Genomic DNA, 16483 nt, shown 5'->3' on the forward strand with positions numbered 1-16483 from the left:
CACTAGCACAGGTTGCCCCCAGGTTGTCCCATCCCTGGAAGTGTTCAAGGTATGTAAAGCACATAAATGGCCCACTAAAAGGATGTTTCTGTGCATTTAACTTGAAAAGATGTTCTTCAATAAAAATGTCCCTAATTTACTGGCATTATGCCCTATAACTCCTTTCATTTTGCTTTCTTCCTCTTTTAAAAAAGAAGAGATGGATTCAGAGACATCTGCTGTTCACAGGAAGACTGGTTCCTGCCTGGATTTGTTGTTTGGTTCACAACCCTGGGATAACTGAGCTCTTTATTTGGTAAGTCTTATGCTTTCTTTGAGACATTTTGTTCAAATTTAAAACAAGCAAAGAAAGAGGGAATCCATTCCAGATGGATTCCTGCAGGGGAAGTGAGACTAGACTAGTTTCCATTTCGAAGTATAAATCGTAATCATGTTCACAGTTAATGCTCATCCATGACACTCCAGTAAAGGAGACAAGGAAAATTTACCAAAAGCTGATGCCTGTGATTGCCCCTTTCCTTACAGCTCTGGATGGAAGTGGGGCTGCACGTCCATGGGCTGTGGACTATGAAGACTCTTCATTAATGGCACATAATTTAGAGGTCTGGCTGATGGCACAGTGTGCTGGGGTTGCCTCTACGGTCACAGACACCTGTCCATGGAGTGCCAAGAGTGGCCCACACACTGCACATGAGAGATGGAGGGTAAGGGCTTTCTGTCCTGGGTGGAAACGCAGTCGTTCGCTGGCAGGAGCAATGCGCTGGAATTGGCAGTCCGACTCCCAAAATTCCATACGGATGAAGATTCCTCCCAGACCAAGGGGTGCCACACCAGAAAGCTCTTGCTGCCCATGGAGTGCCCAGGCTGGCTCACCGTCTGCACCTGAAACGGAAAGTTTGACATGCTTTCTTTCCTGGGGTAAAGGGCCATCGTTTTCTTGCAGGAACCTTGTGCTAGGAGTGCCAGTCCGACTGCCATAATTGAATACAAGAAAAGATTCCTTGCAGACAGAAGGTGCCAGGACAGAAAGCTCTTGCTGCCCATGGAGTGCCCAGGCTGGCTCACCACCTTCACCGGAGACCCTGAGTGTAACCACTTTCTTTCCTGGTGGAAAGGGCTGTCATTTGTTTGCAGGAGTCCTGCACTGAAATTTCCAGTCGGACTCCCAAAATTGAACATGGACAAAGATTCCTCACAGAGAAAATCATAGAATCGACTGGGTTGGAAAGGATCTCTTAAGTCATCAAATCCAACCCTTCGTTTTTTTTTTTTAAATTTTTTTTTTTTGTTGAAATCTAGTCCGTGTTCCCCCGTTCTGTACTCTGGAAAAATCCAGTCCGGGTTTTCCCCCATTCGGTACTCGGGCCAAAATCCATTCTGGGTTTTCCCCCATTCTGTACTCCGGCTAAAATCCAGTCCGGGTTTTTTCTATTCCGTACTCTGGCCGAAATCCAGTCCGGATTTTTCCCCCATTCCGTACTCTGCTCAGAATCCAGTCTGGGTTTTCCCCCAGGACGACAGGAAGTGAGTTAGAGGGGCTTCCCTCCAGACAGGCCCTGAATATGCCGGGAGGTTTCGGCTTGGAGAAAGGAGACAGGGCTCGGATGGGCAAAGGCAGCCTCCTGCTGCTGCTGGACTGCTTTTCGGTCCAAAAAGGGAGGGAGATTTTGTCCACTGCTTACGGAGCACGATTTTGGGGCTGAACCGTTCCCAGGGACGTGTCCGGTTGAACGCGGTGTTTCACAGCAACGCTGAAAGGGCCCCAAGTGCTGGGATTTGGGTCTTTCCGGCGATTGCTCGGTGGAAGCTCTTTGGAGGGAGGGTTGTCACGGCAGCTGTGCTGTCCCACACTCGGAGGGCAGGCGGCATCGCTCCCAGGTGTGCTCCCAGAGAGCCGCCGCCTCTCCGAGGCCGGGACAGGGGCAGCGGCGGGCGGAGGGAATCCCTCACCCCCCGGCTCGGGGAGAACCGGCACCCGCTGCTGCCCGTGCCCGAGTGCGCGTGCCCGGTGTCCCGGCACTGCCGGGTCCTGCCCGTCCGTTCCCTGTGGCGGGACGGCAGCGGGGGGAGCGGGGCATCCACGGTCAGGGGCCGCGCTGCTGTGGGGGGGAGTCAGAGGGGCCGGCGGCCCCCCAGGTAAGTGCCCCCCTGCCCGCGGGCGTGCGCTTGGATAGCTGCATCATCCCTTGGGAGCTGCAGCCCAGGAATGTGTGTTTTCCAAGGCTGCGGGCTCCTGGCATGGATGGGGACGGGACAGGATGTTTGGGCAGGAGCTGGGGGGTGCCCTCAGCACTTGCTCTTGGGCAGTCCAAAGAAAGGGTGTTTTATGGCGTTCCCAGGAACTGCTCCAACAGCTGTAGACTTCGCCCTGCCTTCTAAGGCTAAGGATGTGGTGACAGCAAGAAGACAATTGGTGGGATTGGAGGCCACTTGCTGCCTTTTGGTCAGATGTGTAACTTGTGTAATAGGTGTGTTTCCTAGGAGAAAACATTCCGTAGTAGCAGAATGGTTTCCATAGACACCACGTGAGTGCCACACCCTAGCGTGAGCCTTCAGGCCCTGCAAGTCCTCCCGCAGACTTGGTGAAGTACTGAAGTGTGTCCTGACTGCTGGGAGTAAGTACGTGTCTGGAAAATGGCAGTGCTGCCCGCTGAGCCGCTGTTTTTAGAGAAGAGGGTCCTGTGTGGCAGGTAGCAGACAGCGGACATGGCTTAGTTGCCACATCTGCCGTTGATGGGCACGGCAATCTACAGCTGTGGTTCTTGGAACAGTGGTGGCTCGTGGCTGAAGTGCTGCTGTTTGAGAGGGCAGCAGTGGTGTCTGCTGCTGGGCAGATGCCTGGGAGTGGGTCCTATGCGGGGGCAGCGTAGGCAACATGAGCAGGATGTTGGAAGACGTGGGATTTCCTTGAAACTTCACCTGTTCGTTAGCTTTCCTCCCGTGGCTTGGAGTCTCTTTCATAACTTGTGACCCGTGTCAGGTGGTGGGGTTTGGTTTGGCTTGGTTTTTCTCCATGCAATGAAAAGGGTGGGTTTTACCACGGGAAAGATGAAGGAGATTTTAAGAAACGTTGGAGAGAGCTGTCTAATGTTTACCTCAGGGCATCCAAGCTGTCTGCTGTCAGCCCAGAAAGGAAGGCAAGCTGCAGGGTTATTCTTGGCAAAGGGATGAAATAACGTTTATTGTTGATTTGGCCCTTTATCGTTCTCAGAAATGAAGGAAATACTTCCGAAAGGCGACGTCGGTCTTGCAGGACGTTTATTTTTGTCAATCTGCGCTCCGGGAGTCCTTCAGGTCCTCGGGGGTGAGTGGGGGGCGCGGCTGCAGTGCCGCTCCCGGCCGTGTCCGCCAGGCGGCGACTGCGAGGCAGCGCCCGGCGCTCGGGGCGGGCTGGGAAGCGGCGCCTGCGCAGAGCGAGGCGTTGGCCGGGCCGGGCCTGAGGCGAGCGCCGGGCAGGGCAGGGGCGGGGACCGGCCGGGGCGGGGGGTGCGGTGGGGATGGGGGGGGGTGGCCGCCTTCCCCGGGCTTTCGAGAGAATAATAACGAAGTTTAACGACAAAATAAACATTTAAAAATACAACAAAGAACGCATTCAACCCGAACAGTTTTCTGCAGGAGGCGGGCTGGGACGGGGAATTGTCTCCAAGGCGGCCCAGGATCGGGGCGGGCTCTGCGGCGGGGACGATGCCGCTGCCGGCCGGGGAAAGGCACCTTCCCCCCACTGCCAAAAAGCTGGGAAGGGATAACCTCTGCCTGCAGCTGCCTGGAGCTGCTGTTGGCCCTGGGCTTTCTGTGCCCCTCGTGGCCACGGGCCGATGGCAGGATCGCTCCAGCCCTGGCACAGACGGGCTGAAGGCGAGCCCGGGGTCTGTGCGGGGCAGGGCTGCCCCTCGGCCCCTGAGCGCGGGGGTGTGGAGGGAATGGACCGGCCGGGCTTTGGCAATCTGGCCCCCAGAAAGACTGTGTGACCTCTTCCAACAGGGGAGGACTGAAGCAAGCGGGGCCAGGAAGAACTGGAGTTTCTGGGGAATAAAAGCTGGAAGTATCCCCCTGAAAATCCCCCCCCCCCGGGTGGTCACTGGTCTGACTTGCACAGCCCGGTGGCCTTGGCCAGGAGCGGTCCTGCTGGAAGTGCCTTTGCCCAGGCTGTAATTTTAATTTCCATTGGGTGCTGGCAAAGCCCCTCTGGGTGAGCCCCAGTGCCTGGCAGGAGCAGAGCGGGCTTGCAGGGTACTCATTGCAGGCGTTGTGTTTAAGGGAAGGGCAGGGGAGCCTTTCTCTGGCCCAGAGGAGCTGCAGTGTTTCCCTCTCTGGAAGAATAAGAAATAAAAAAATAAAAACCAAAGGAGAAAGAAAAGAAAATGAAAAATAAAGAGAACAAAAAATAAACGAAATAAAGAAAAAATAGAAAAGAACATTAAAAAAAAGGCAAGAAAACTAAAAAGGAAATAAAATTAAATAAAAGAGAAAAAAAACCCCTTCTTGGGTGCCCCGTTTACTCCCCGCCCCCCCGGCCCCGCCCTCCGCCCCGTAACTTGGGGGTCACCCCTAAACTGTGAGAAGGGGACCCCAAAACGTGGGTGGGGGAACCCCAGGGAGCCGCAAAAGCGGAGGGGGAGCCGCGAAACGTCAGGGAGGGGCCCCGGAACAGCGGGCGAGGCGCGCGCAGTGAGAGAGGGGAGCCGGAACGTCGGGGGGGGGGGGCAGCCAAGGTGGCGACGCCGGCGCATGCGCAGTCCTTGGCAAGACGCCGGCGATGACACGGTAATTAAGGGCGGCCGGGAGGGGGACCGGCGACGCATGCGCAGTGGTTCTCGTGCCGCTGCAGCGCTCCCCGCTCAACTTAAGAGCCGATTCCGGCGGAACGGCGGGACTTGCGGTCTTCCGTCTCTCCCAGGGTGTGCGTGGGGGGAATAACGTGAAGATTTTTGGGGCGAAAGCGCAGAAATTAGCGAGGGACGCTAATTCGGATAAAGTCGGGTACCGGAAGTAGAGAGCGACCGGACTGTTTTCGACGGCGCACCACCAAAGATGGCGCCCCTCGGACCGAGGGGCCTCGTCTGGGTAGCCTCGTCCGAGGCTACCCAGAAAGAAAGATGGCGGCGCCATGACCGGAAGTCCTCCAAGGCCGTACAAAAAGATGGCGACCCCAGCCCGGAAGTTCGTCCCTAACCCACAGTAAAGATGGCGCCGCCAGGACCGGAATTTAGTCGAAACCACACTAAAGATGGCGGTGAGAGGCCCCCTTGCTTCAGAGAGGCGTCCTACCTGTTCCCTGACCTCCGCCCCGACCCGGATCCCCGCCCCGCGCCCGCAGCGCCGTCTCGCCGCGCCGCTTCCCGCTGTGGGGACAGGGCGGGGCGATCGGCGGCGTAGGGCGCGGGCGGCAGGTTCGTGGGCGGCAGCAGGCACCGGCGAGGGCAGCCCCCTCTCGGCGGTCCCTCTGTGCCCTGGAGATGCTGTGATGCTGTTTAGGTAATGCTGATTGTGTTTCCCCCACTTTGGCAACGCGGTCATTAAAAAGAGAAAAATAACAAGTCTGTGGCCATGCCCTGCACTTGGGAGCTTGCAGGCTCTGGGTTAAACTTGGCTCTCTAATGTTAAAACTGTGGGCGAGGGGCGGTGCCCGATCAGGGCCAGCGGCGGGGCCGGACGGGGCCGGCCCGGGGGTCCCTTCCCCGCGGGGTCGCAGCCGCGGGACCCGCCCCCGCCCCGCGCGGCCCCGCCCGGCGTTGGGGGCTGCGGCCGCTCCCGGCGGTGCCGAGGCTGCCGGGGAGGGACCGGCCTGTGCTGGGGGCACGGGGGTCGTTCCTTGGGTTCGAGGGCGGCAGCGGGAGCGGCGCTGCGGGGCGGGACGGGCGGGAGGGGCCGGGGGAGGGCGGGGAAGCCGCGGCGGGGCCCGGGGGCTGCAGCTCTCTGGCTTCCCGACTGGCTTTGCGGACATTTGCCACCTTCGGAGGAGGCACAAATCCCCGCGGAGCTGAGCGAGGGGTGCGGGGAGTGCAGCGAGCTGGGGCGGGGCTGTGACCAGGGCAGGGTGTGCGCAGTGCCCCAAAACCCGCCCGGAGCAGCCCCAGAGCCCAGAGCGAAGCGCCGCGGGATCGCGCCGGCCCCGCCCCTCCACCCGCCCAGGCCCGCCCCCAGGCCCGCCCCCAGGCCCGCCCCCAGGCCCGCCCCCAGGCCCGCCCCCAGGCCCGTCCGGCCCCGCCCCTCGCCCCGCCCGGCCCCGCCCCTCCACCCGCCCCCCTGGCTCGCACCGGCCCGTCCGGCCCCGCCCTGCCCGTCCCCAAGAAGGCCGCTGTCCCCGCAGGCCCCGCTCCCCTTGTCCCGGGAGAGCTCCCGGCCGGGCCGTGACCGCGGAGCTCCCACCGCCCTTCCCCGGCCCCGGCGGGAGCCGCGCTGAGGGAACGGGGGGCGGGGCCGCGCAGAGGGGCGGGGCCGGGTGAGCGGGCGGGGCGGGGCCGCAGGGCCGGGCGGGCTGGGATTGGGCGGCGGCGCTCGAGCGCTGATTGGGCAGCGCTGCCGGCCCGCGGTATAAAGGGCCGGCGGGGCGGGTGGGGGCGGTTGCGTGTGAGGGCTGAGGGTGCGGCCCCGCTGCTGCCCGGGCTGCGGAGGGGAGAGCGCCTTGGCCGCTGGGTTTGTGACCGGGGGAGCCGGGGGGCGTTTAGGGGCGCCTTGTGCTGGGCAGCGGGGGCCGGGTAAGCCCGTTACCTGCCGGGTGCCACCGGGGGGGGCCGTGGCAGGGCTGCGGGGCTGTTGCTCTCTGGGTGTCTCAGGTTTTGCTTTGGAATTCCAAAGCCTTTCCACGTACAGGGTTAGGAGGCAAAGACTGGTCTCACTGAGTTTCTCGGTGCTGCATTAATGCTCTTTGCTCCTTCTCTGTCCAGCCGTGCCCTCCCTGGGGCTCAGCTCAGGTCCGTGCCCAGCGGCTGGTGGAGTGTGGCGAGTTGTGCTTCCTGCCGGGCGGGAGCTGCCTTGGGAAGCTGCTCTGTCCCCACGGCTGTGCCGAGCTGGGAGCTTGGACAGGTAAGGGCAGGGCCCGTCCTGCCGGTGAGAATTGGGTTTGGCTGGGGGAGGAGGGAATGGAGTGTGTGCCTGTTAACTCCACGGAGAGCCAACAGCTGGGAGAGACCCCGAGCAGGTTTGGTGCCACGAGAGCAGCTTCAAAAGACCTTGAGTGTTGGAGAAATGTCCAGGAGAACTGGTTCCTTGTTTGCAGGGAGGCAGTTTGCAAGGACAGGGGGGTTGCTGTGCTCTCTAGCAAAAAAAAGGTTTCCTTGCTCTCTCAGCAGGATGTCGAGTGCCACCGTGTCCCTGAGGTCCCCCTTTCTCCTGTTGGGAGAGCACGAGGCGGATGGAGAGGATCCCCAGGCATCTGCAGGAACAAGGGACTTCTATGACTCCAACTTGCCTACTGCAGATGTAGGATGGACTTTCAAGATAGCATTGGGAATGTGCCAGCACTCTCCTGCTGGAGTTTTTGTCTGCTGTATTTGAACACAATGAGTAAAACTGAAGTCAGGTCTGTTCTGGAGTGTGTTACACTTGTCCTTCCCTCTGTTTATTTTCTGTTCTGGAAAGCATGGTCTGGGGTTCCTGGGCACTTCTTATTAAATGATACTATGAAAATAATTTTGTACTGAAAGGGGAAAGGAGCTGTCTGTGAAAGTTCAGATGTCCATGATAAAAGCCTTATGTGTTTTCAGTCAGTAAGCTCTTAAAATATCTTACAGTGTGTAGGAATACCTGGCTTCTAAAACTCACCAGCTGAGTCTTAGAGGTTTCTCTGAAGAGCTGATTTCAGGCAGCAGAATTGCCCCCCAGGAGGGACTCTGTGCCTGCTCTCCCGTGGCTCCAAGGGATCTCTGGCCCTTCACGCCGGCACCGAGATTTTCTCGGGAAGGGCCTCAGATCCCCGGACCAGTCTGGGACACAGGCAAGATCCCCCTGCAGTTTAGGACCAACTTGGCCCCCTGGAGGGACAGTGCTGTGGGTGCCCCCCGGGTTGGGGCACCCCGAGGACTCCAGCGCGCACCGAAAGGATTCTTCGGGGAGATCCTCGGGGTGCCCGGCCCTGGGGAGCTCAAAGCAAGGTCCCTGCCATGGATTCAGGCATTGCTGAGAGTATCCCAGGGGTCCCTGTCCCTGCTAGACAGGGAGCTCTCTAATGGGCTGCAATTGGGTGATAAAAGTGGTGCTCCAAGTGCCAAAGAAGTGTGGGATTGGGATTAAGAAATGAGCAGGGAGGGTCCAATTGGCTGTTTCCTCTGGAATGTGACTGTGAGAGCTGCAGGAGTGCCAGGTGTGTGTTCCAGTCCCCAGCATTTGGTTTGCACCTGTCCTGCTCAGACACAGGTCCAACTTCCTCAGTCCTAAACACAATAGAGGGAGAATGAAGGACTGGCACTGTTCAGGTGATTGGTGTGACAGGGGTTAAACTGGGAAAACATTGGGTGATTCCTCAGTTTCTCTTTTTGCCAAACTCACCCAAACCTGTGCTAGGAAGAGATGGATTGGAGAAGTTGAGGCAGAAATGCAATTGAAAACTGGGGCTATTGAAACTGTAATTGCTGCAACTCAATGTGTCCAAGCAGCAGCTCTTGTTGTGCAGGGAATAACTCCTGTCAGCAGCAAGGCCCCGACTGAAGTGGCAGCAGCAGTTGTTCCTGTGGTGTGGGCCAGTGGAACTGCAGGAGAGTGGAAGAGGGCAGATCCTGTAGGAATTACCCCTAAGCCAGAGTCTGTACTGGTAAGGCAAAGTCAGTATCCTTTAAAATTAGGAAGCCAAATTGGATTGGTTCCAGGTAAGAGCCGAGTTTGCTCCTCATGGTTTGATAGTAGAAGGTGAATGCAAGGACCTGTAGAGAAAGCAAATGACAAAGATGATTGATTGCTGGGAGCAGGGGCTGGCAGACAGTGGCACTGGATGTTTGGTTGTGGTTGGGAATGAGCAGCTTGACCTGCCCAGGGTTGTCTGTGCTGGGGGTGGGTTTGGGTCCTGTGTGGCCACAGGTCTGTGCAGCAGCTGGAGCCTGGGCAGGTTTGGGGGCTGTGGTGTGCCAGGCTGCTGAGTGTGTTGTCCCTGTTTCCTTGGAGTGTCCCAGTGTCCCTGCTTGGCTGTTTGTTGCCCTGCAGGCAGAAGAGCCCAGGCCTGAGATGGCTGAGTGTTGGTGTGAGCCACAGTGGGTGTCCCTGCCCTCGGGACAGTCCCCAGAGCTGCCTTTGGCATCCCCTGCTGAAGGGTGGGAGCTGCCCAGAGCCAGCAGCATCCAGCTGGAGGATCCAGGAGGATGCAGCTGTGTTTTCCTGGGAGGTAAGAGGTGGGGTGCAGGAGCTGGCAGGGGTGTTTGCAGGCAGAGGGAGGGCAGGAGCAGGAGAATTGCAGGTGCAGCAGCTGTGTCAGTGCTGGATGGAGTCAGGCTGGGAAAGGGCCCTGAGTGTCAGGGCAGGGGAGAGCCCAGGGTGGCCCTGGGAGCCCTGGGGCTGTGACCAAGTGCAGTGGGCAAAGGAATGGGCACTGGAGAGCTGGGCAAACAGCTGGAGGAGTTGCAAGGGGAACCAGGAGACTGGAATGCAGGAGCAGCAGCTCCCTGTGTGTGTGTGTAGAACCAGGTGTACTGCAGCCCCAGTGAGGTGGGAAATGAACCTCAGGAGGCTGGGAACGAGTCCCACAAACTGGTTAAAGTGGGATGGACTCTTCCCAGGTGTCTGAAAAGCTTTTCTTTAGTGTTGCTTTTATCAGTTGAAAACTGGAGTGATTGTCGAGGTGTTGGCACTTGTTTTCCTGTGTCTTTGGTGAGGTGTTGACTCAGTACCTTTATTGGAGCTGCTCTTGGATGAAGAGGTGCCCCCAGTTCACCTGGAAGGTCCTGGTTTTCTTCCCTGCTTCTCCCAGCTTGTCCAGGAGATGGAATTCCAGTGCTAGAGTCTAGATGGCTCGTGGTGCTCCCAAAAGGAGCCTTTGTGCCTTCAGGGTAAGTTGTGTTGCCACTGGAGCTGTTGGGAGAGGCGGAAGGTTGGTAGGGAGAGGCCTGGAATGATGTTGCTGTGGCACAGAAGAAATGAGCAGTGATGGTACAATTGGCTGTTTTCTCTGGAATGTGACTGTGAGAGCTGCAGGAGTGCCAGGTGTGTGTTCCAGTCCCCAGCATTTGGTTTGCACCTGTCCTGGTCAGACACAGGTCCAACTTGCTCAGTCCCTAACCCAAGAGAGGGAGAATGAAGGACTGGCAGTGTTCAGGTGATTGGTGTGACAGGGGTTAAACTGGGAAAACATTGGGTAATTATTCAGTTTCTCTATTTCCAAACTCCCCCAAACCTGTGCTAGGAAGAGATTGACTGGCAAAGTTAAGCAGAAATGAAACTGGAAGATGGAGATATAGAAACTGTAATTGCTGAAACTCAATGTGTCCAAGCAGCAGCTCTTGTTGTGCAGGGAATAACTCCTGTCAGCAGCAAGGCCCCGACTGAAGTGGCAGCTGCAGCTGTTCCTGTGGTGTGGGCCAGTGGAACTGCAGGAGAGTGGAAGAGGGCAGAACCTGTAGGTATTACCCCTGGTGTGGGATCTCTCCTGGTAAGGCCAAGCCAGTATCCTTTAAAATCAGAATGCCAGACTGGATTGGTTGCAGGAACAGCTGAATTTGCTCCTCCTGGTTTGCTTGTAGAAGGTGAATGTAAGAACCTGCCAAGGAAACCAATGGCCAAGGGGATTGATTAGTGCAGGACCTGAGAGAACCCCTGAAATGACAACCTGGAGCAGTTTCCAGGATTAGATTGCAAAGATGGCCTTGGCTGCATGTCCTTGAGCAAGGAAAGCCAAGAAAGCTTTGCTTTTGCAGGAGAAACTGGGGCAAGCGGGCAGGAAGAAGAGAAGCCCCGTGACTCCTCCCTGAGCCCCAAACAGCCCCTGAACTGCCTCCCTGGGAATGGTGGGACGGGCTGGACTCTGGATTGCTCCCTCTGCATGTGTGGTAAGACTGTTAGGGCAACTTTTCCAAGAGCCTGTAAGCATTTGCTGCCTTGGCTAGATGGTGCAAGGGCAGCCTTTAAGCAGCTGAAGCCTTCCCTGAGGAGAGCTCTGGGTCTGCCAGATGTCTCAGAAGTGTTGGAAGCATCTTTGGTGGGGAGGGCAAAGAAAGGCCAAGGTGTGCAGTGACCCCCCTGAGAAGGGACTTTGAGTTAATGGCATCCCTGCAAGTGAACTTTGTGGGCTGTTCCCCCTGTAGGGCAGGTGATAGTCCCAGCTACAGTGATGGGAAAAATAATTAAAAGGGAGCCCCAAAAGCTGGAAATCCTCCTGGAGGCTCTTGGCCAACAGAGTTTCCTGAGTTGCCCCTGAAAGAAGGACAGTGACAGCTTTTGAGTGCTGGTAGATCCTTTGAATAGATAGCCTTGAGCGTGTCCTTGTTGCCCCAGCAGGCCTTGTCCAAGTCCCCGTATTCCAGGAGATATGCCTATTAAAGTTTAAAATGGTCTTCCTAATCCTCTGTTGTCTTGAGGCTCTCCCCTCAGGAACTCCAGGAACTCCTGGTGCCGCCTGGGCCGATGGATTGGACGCCCCAGCCCCTCCGTTCCTGCCCAGCCCCTGGGTCCGTGTCCAGTGGTGGCACTGCCAGCCCTGCAGGGGAAGGGGGAAGGGCCTTTGCAGGTCTTGTGGATCCCATTTATAGCAGGTAAAATTGCAGTAAAAGGACCTGGGGTATGTTATTCTTGAGTTCAGAAAGCTCCTTTTGCTTGGTGAGCAGAACAAAGTGGATCCTTCAGAGTTCCCCTCCGTGTTTGTGTCTCAGCCTGTGTTAGGATTCAGGGCTGTCAGTTGTTGTCACTGAGGAGTCAAACTGTGCTTTAAATAAGGAGACCCTGGCCTGATGGCCCAGTGTCAAGGCAAAAGGGGGAATGCTATCTGAGTGTTGAGATGTAACAAGGGCTAATCCTTTTTGCAGTGGGATGGAGCCTGGAAACTGCCCAGAGCTGAGCCCAGGGATTGAAAGGGACCAAGCAAGGGAGGTGAAGAAACAAAGAAGAAGGGAAGTGAGGCAGCAGCCAAGCAGCACCAAGTTGCTGTGTAAGCAGGTGAGTTGTGCTGAGGTTCCTCAGGCAGGCCCTGAGGACTTGGAGGGCTCCAGACAGAGCAGAGCTGGGAAGGCCCTCGGTGAAGCCCCTCAGAAACCTGAAGCCCCTGGGCCTTTTTGGGAGCCTGAGCTATTGCAGCCCTGGGGATGGCTTTGGTTTCCTTCTCTCCTCAGAGTAAAACTGTCCAGGGGAGTCTGTGATCTCCCTGATTGTTGTATCATAACTGAAACTTGGAAGAAAGTTGACCTTGTGTCATTTCCCAACTGACTTGGCCGGGTTGAACCAGCAGTGCCAGATTGTTGTGGTGTGCAGGTTATTGTTTGTGTCTGAGCAGTTTGGGGTTGATTTGCCAAGGGAGGCCATGGAATGTTATGGTATTTTTGTCCCAATATTTGTAGGCAGTGCCCTGAATTAGTTGATTTCTGCCTCACTCCCTGATATCTGAGTTTGGAGATGTACCAAGAACTGGTAGTTTTTGCAGTGGGATGTTCCCTATAAACTGCAGAGAGCTGAGCCAAGGAACTTCAAGGGACTGAGCAAGCAAAGGCAAGAAAGAATGAAGAAGGGAACTGAGGCAGCAGCCAAGCAGCACCAAGCTCCTCTACAACCAGGTGAGTTGTGTTGAAGTTGCTAAGGTGGTCACTGAGAACTTTGGGGGCTGCAGGCACAGGTGACCACCAGAGACCCCCGATGGAGCCCCTCAGAGACCTTATAAGGGTTTGTGTATGTGGGATCAGGTGTTGGGAATGTCCTGAATGTGGAACAGGAATGCAGGGAAGGAAAATGAACCCTCCTGTAATGGTGACCCCTCCCATCAGCTGCAGTGGAGACCCCTCCGTGTGCCCTTTGGGAGCTGATTGCCAGGACCCCCGTGGGGCTGGGATCATGGCAGGGTGTTGTAAGCAAGGAATGCCTGGCTTGGAAAACTCACCAGCTGAGTCCTAGAGGCTTCTCTGAAGAGCTGATTTCAGGCAGCAGAATTGCCCCCCAGGAGGGACTCTGTGCCTGCTCTCCCGTGGCTCCAAGGGATCTCTGGCCCTTCACGCCGGCACCGAGATTTTCTCGGGAAGGGCCTCAGATCCCCGGACCAGTCTGGGACACAGGCAAGATCCCCCTGCAGTTTAGGACCAACTTGGCCCCCTGTAGGGACAGTGCTGTGGGTGCCCCCCGGGTTGGGGCACCCCGAGGACTCCAGCGCGCACCGAAAGGATTCTTCGGGGAGATCCTCGGGGTGCCCGGCCCTGGGGAGCTCAAAGCAAGGTCCCTGCCATGGATTCAGGCATTGCTGAGAGTATCCCAGGGGTCCCTGTCCCTGCTAGACAGGGAGCTCTCTAATGGGCTGGAATTGGGTGATAAAAGTGGTGCTCCAAGTGCCAAAGAAGTGTGGGATTGGGATTAAGAAATGAGCAGGGAGGGTCCAATTGGCTGTTTTCTCTGGAATGTGACTGTGAGAGCTGCAGGAGTGCCAGGTGTGTGTTCCAGTCCCCAGCATTTGGTTTGCACCTGTCCTGCTCAGACACAGGTCCAACTTGCTCAGTCCTTAACCCAAGAGAGGGAGAATGAAGGGCTGGCCGTGTTCAGGTGATTGGTGTGACAGGGGTCAAACTGGGAAAACATTGGGTGATTCCTCAGTTTGTCTGTTTGCCAAACTCCCCCAAACCTGTGCTAGGAAGAGATGGACTGGGAAAGTTGAGTCAGAAATGAAATTGAAAACTGGAGCTATTGACACTCTAATAGCTGTAACTAAACGTGTCCAAGCAGCAGCTCTTGTTTTGCAGGTGTCATAGTTTGAAATTGGCTCCCCTTGAGAGTTTGAGAGGCTCAGAGGTGTTTGGGTGCCAGGGCAGTGTTCCCTGGAGAGCCAGTCACCACTCATGTTGTTTGCTTCTGCTCAAAATCATAGAGCACAGCACGGGAAGCTGTTGGCAGTCCTGTCTTGGTTGTTTTGCTGTTGGTGTCTGCTGTGTGTAGGTGTTGAAGGCCAGGAGGTGGCTGGGCTCTCTCTCTCTCACCCTCCGGGGGGAAGAGGGGGGCCCTGCAGCCCCCCCAACTCTGCTTGGGGCAGAGTTAAGTGGCAGCATTTGGAGTGTGTGCTGTGAAGGAAGAGATTCACAGCCCCTGAGGGAAGAGGAGAGAGGCAGGCTCTGCAGCCAAGCCCTCTCTCCCCCCTCCTTTTCTGCAGGGAAGCTGTAGAGGGGGGCTCTTCCTTTCCCTGCACTGTAGGTGCAGGAGAGGCTCACCACTGAAGCTGAGCCAGGAGACTGGGCCGTGGAGGTAGGCCCGGCGCTCGGGGAAGAGTCCCAGGTGGAATTGGAGCCGAGCCCAGAGCTGGGGAGCTGCTGCCAAAGCTGAGCGGGGGCAGCCGAGAACTGCTGTGGAGGAAGGAAGATTCCAGGCCGGGGACCTGGATAAGCTGCACTGCAGCAGCCCCTGGACCAAGGGGAGACCCCCAGAGGGAGAGATCACCAGCAGCAGAAGAGCAAGGACTCACAGCTGTCTTCTTGGAGTTGGTGAGGAGAGAAACTGCAACAACCAACTGGAACTTGGGGAGGGGGGAGCGCTCAGGAGCCCAGAACACTCCCACAGCAAAAGACTGTGTTAGGTATCAGCCTTGAAAAGCTGCTCCTGGACTAAAGTAGTTAAAAGGAGGGGCTTGAAAGGACTGAGTGACAGAAATGTAATATATATATATATAGTTGCCTTCAGTTTATATAGTATTTGTTTGTGTAAATAAATGTATATACTTCCCCCTTCCCCTACAGAAGCCTCTGGTCTGAAAGTTTCTCTCCGGTGTTTGGATAAATTGTGTGAAGGGTGGGGCGAGGCCTGCAAATTGGATTTTACATTTCTAATGTGCCTCAAACTGCCACATAGGGCCAAGCCAGTATCCTTTAAAATCAGAATGGCAGCTTGGATTGGTTGCAGGAACAGCTGAATTTGCTCCTCCTGGTTTGCTTGTAGAAGGTGAATGCCAGAACCTGCCAAGGAAACCAATGGCCAAGGGGATTGATTAGTGCAGGACCTGAGAGAAGTCCCTGAAATGACAACCTGGAGTAGTTTCCAGGATTAGATTGCAAAGATGGCCTTTGCTGCATGTCCTTGAGCAAGGAAAGCCAAGAAACCTTTGCTTTTGCAGGAGAAAATGGGGAAAGCAGGAAGGAAGAAGAGAAGCCCCGTGACTCCTCCCTGAGCCCCAGGCAGCCCCTGAACTGCCTCCCTGGGAATGGTGGGACGGGCTGGACTCTGGATTGCTCCCTCTGCATGTGTGGTAAGACTGTTATGGCAACTTTTCCAACAGCCTGTAAGCATTTGCTGCCTTGGCTAGATGGTGCAAGGGCAGCCTTTAAGCAGCTGAAGCCTTCCCTGAGGAGAGCTCTGGGTCTGCCAGATGTCTCAGAACTGTTGGAAGCATCTTTGGTGGGGAGGGCAAAGAAAGGCCAAGGTGTGCAGTGACCCCCCTGAGAAGGGACTTTGAGTTAATGGCATCCCTGCCAAGTGAACTTTGTGGGCTGTTCCCCCTGCAGGGCAGGTGATAGTCCCAGCTACAGTGATGGGAAAAATAATTAAAAGGGAGCCCCAAAAGCTGGAAATCCTCCTGGAGGCTCTTGGCAAAGAGAGTTTGCTGAGTTCCCCCTGACAGAAGGACAGTGACAGCTTTTGAGTGCTGGTAGATCCTTTGAATAGACAGCCTTGAGTGTGTCCTTGTTGCCCCAGTAGGCCTTGTCCAACTCCCCATCTTCCAGGGGATATACATATTGAAGTTTGAAATGCTCTTCCTAATCCTTTGTTGTCTTGAGGCTCTCCCCTCAGGAACTGCAGGAACTCCTGGTGCCGCCTGGGCCGATGGATTGGACGCCCCAGCCCCTCCGTTCCTGCCCAGCCCCTGGGGCCGTGTCCAGTGGTGGCACTGCCAGCCCTGCAGGGGAAGTGGGAAGGGCCTTTGCAGGTCTTGTGGGTCACATTGATAGCAGGTAAAATTGCAGTAAAAGGACCTGGGGTCTGTTCTCCTTGAGTTCAGAAAGCTCCTTTTGGTTGGTGAGCAGAACCAAGTGGATCCTTCAGAGTTCCCATCCGTGTTTGTGTCTCAGCCTGTGTTAGGATTCAGGGCTGTCAGTTGTTGTCACTGAGGAGTCAAACTGTGCTTTAAATAAGGAGACCCTGGCCTGATGGCCCAGTGTCAAGGCAAAAGGGGGAATGATATGTGAGTGTTGAGATGTAACAAGGGCTAATCCTTTTTGCAGTGGGATGGAGCCTGGAAAGTGCCCAGAGCTGAGCCCAGGGATTGAAAGGGACCAAGCAAGGGAGGTGAAGAAAGAAGGAAGAAGGGAAGTGAGGCAGCAGCCAAGCAGCACCAAGTTGCTGTGTAAGCAGGTGAGTTGTGCTGAGGTTCCTCAGGCAGGCCCTGAGGACT

At 56.3% G+C, this 16483-nt stretch overlaps 2 long non-coding RNA genes across 6 annotated transcripts; both read left to right on the plus strand.

Annotated features, from left to right (window-relative positions):
• The first annotated feature begins 6514 nt into the window (after positions 1–6514).
• Positions 6515–10878, plus strand: LOC113993216. 5 transcript variants are annotated; one of them, XR_003542541.2, is made up of 4 exons: positions 6515–6532; positions 6888–7026; positions 7290–7522; positions 8612–8649. It is a non-coding gene; the product is annotated as an uncharacterized LOC113993216 (long non-coding RNA). The 5 variants fall into 5 exon arrangements; XR_005565242.1 differs by lacking the exons at positions 6515–6532; positions 8612–8649 and adding exons at positions 6543–6636; positions 10839–10878; XR_005565243.1 differs by lacking the exons at positions 6515–6532; positions 8612–8649 and adding exons at positions 6543–6636; positions 9136–9258.
• A 1151-nt stretch (positions 10879–12029) lies between these two features.
• On the plus strand, positions 12030–14642 carry LOC114000534. The gene is made up of 3 exons (XR_005565244.1): positions 12030–12072; positions 12554–12683; positions 14255–14642. It is a non-coding gene; the product is annotated as an uncharacterized LOC114000534 (long non-coding RNA).
• Positions 14643–16483: the final 1841 nt, after the last annotated feature.

Source organism: Pipra filicauda, unplaced genomic scaffold, assembly GCF_003945595.2.
Source record: "Pipra filicauda isolate LSUMZ 115617 unplaced genomic scaffold, ASM394559v2 scaffold449_size645428_pilon, whole genome shotgun sequence".
Taxonomy (NCBI): Eukaryota; Metazoa; Chordata; class Aves; order Passeriformes; family Pipridae; genus Pipra; species Pipra filicauda.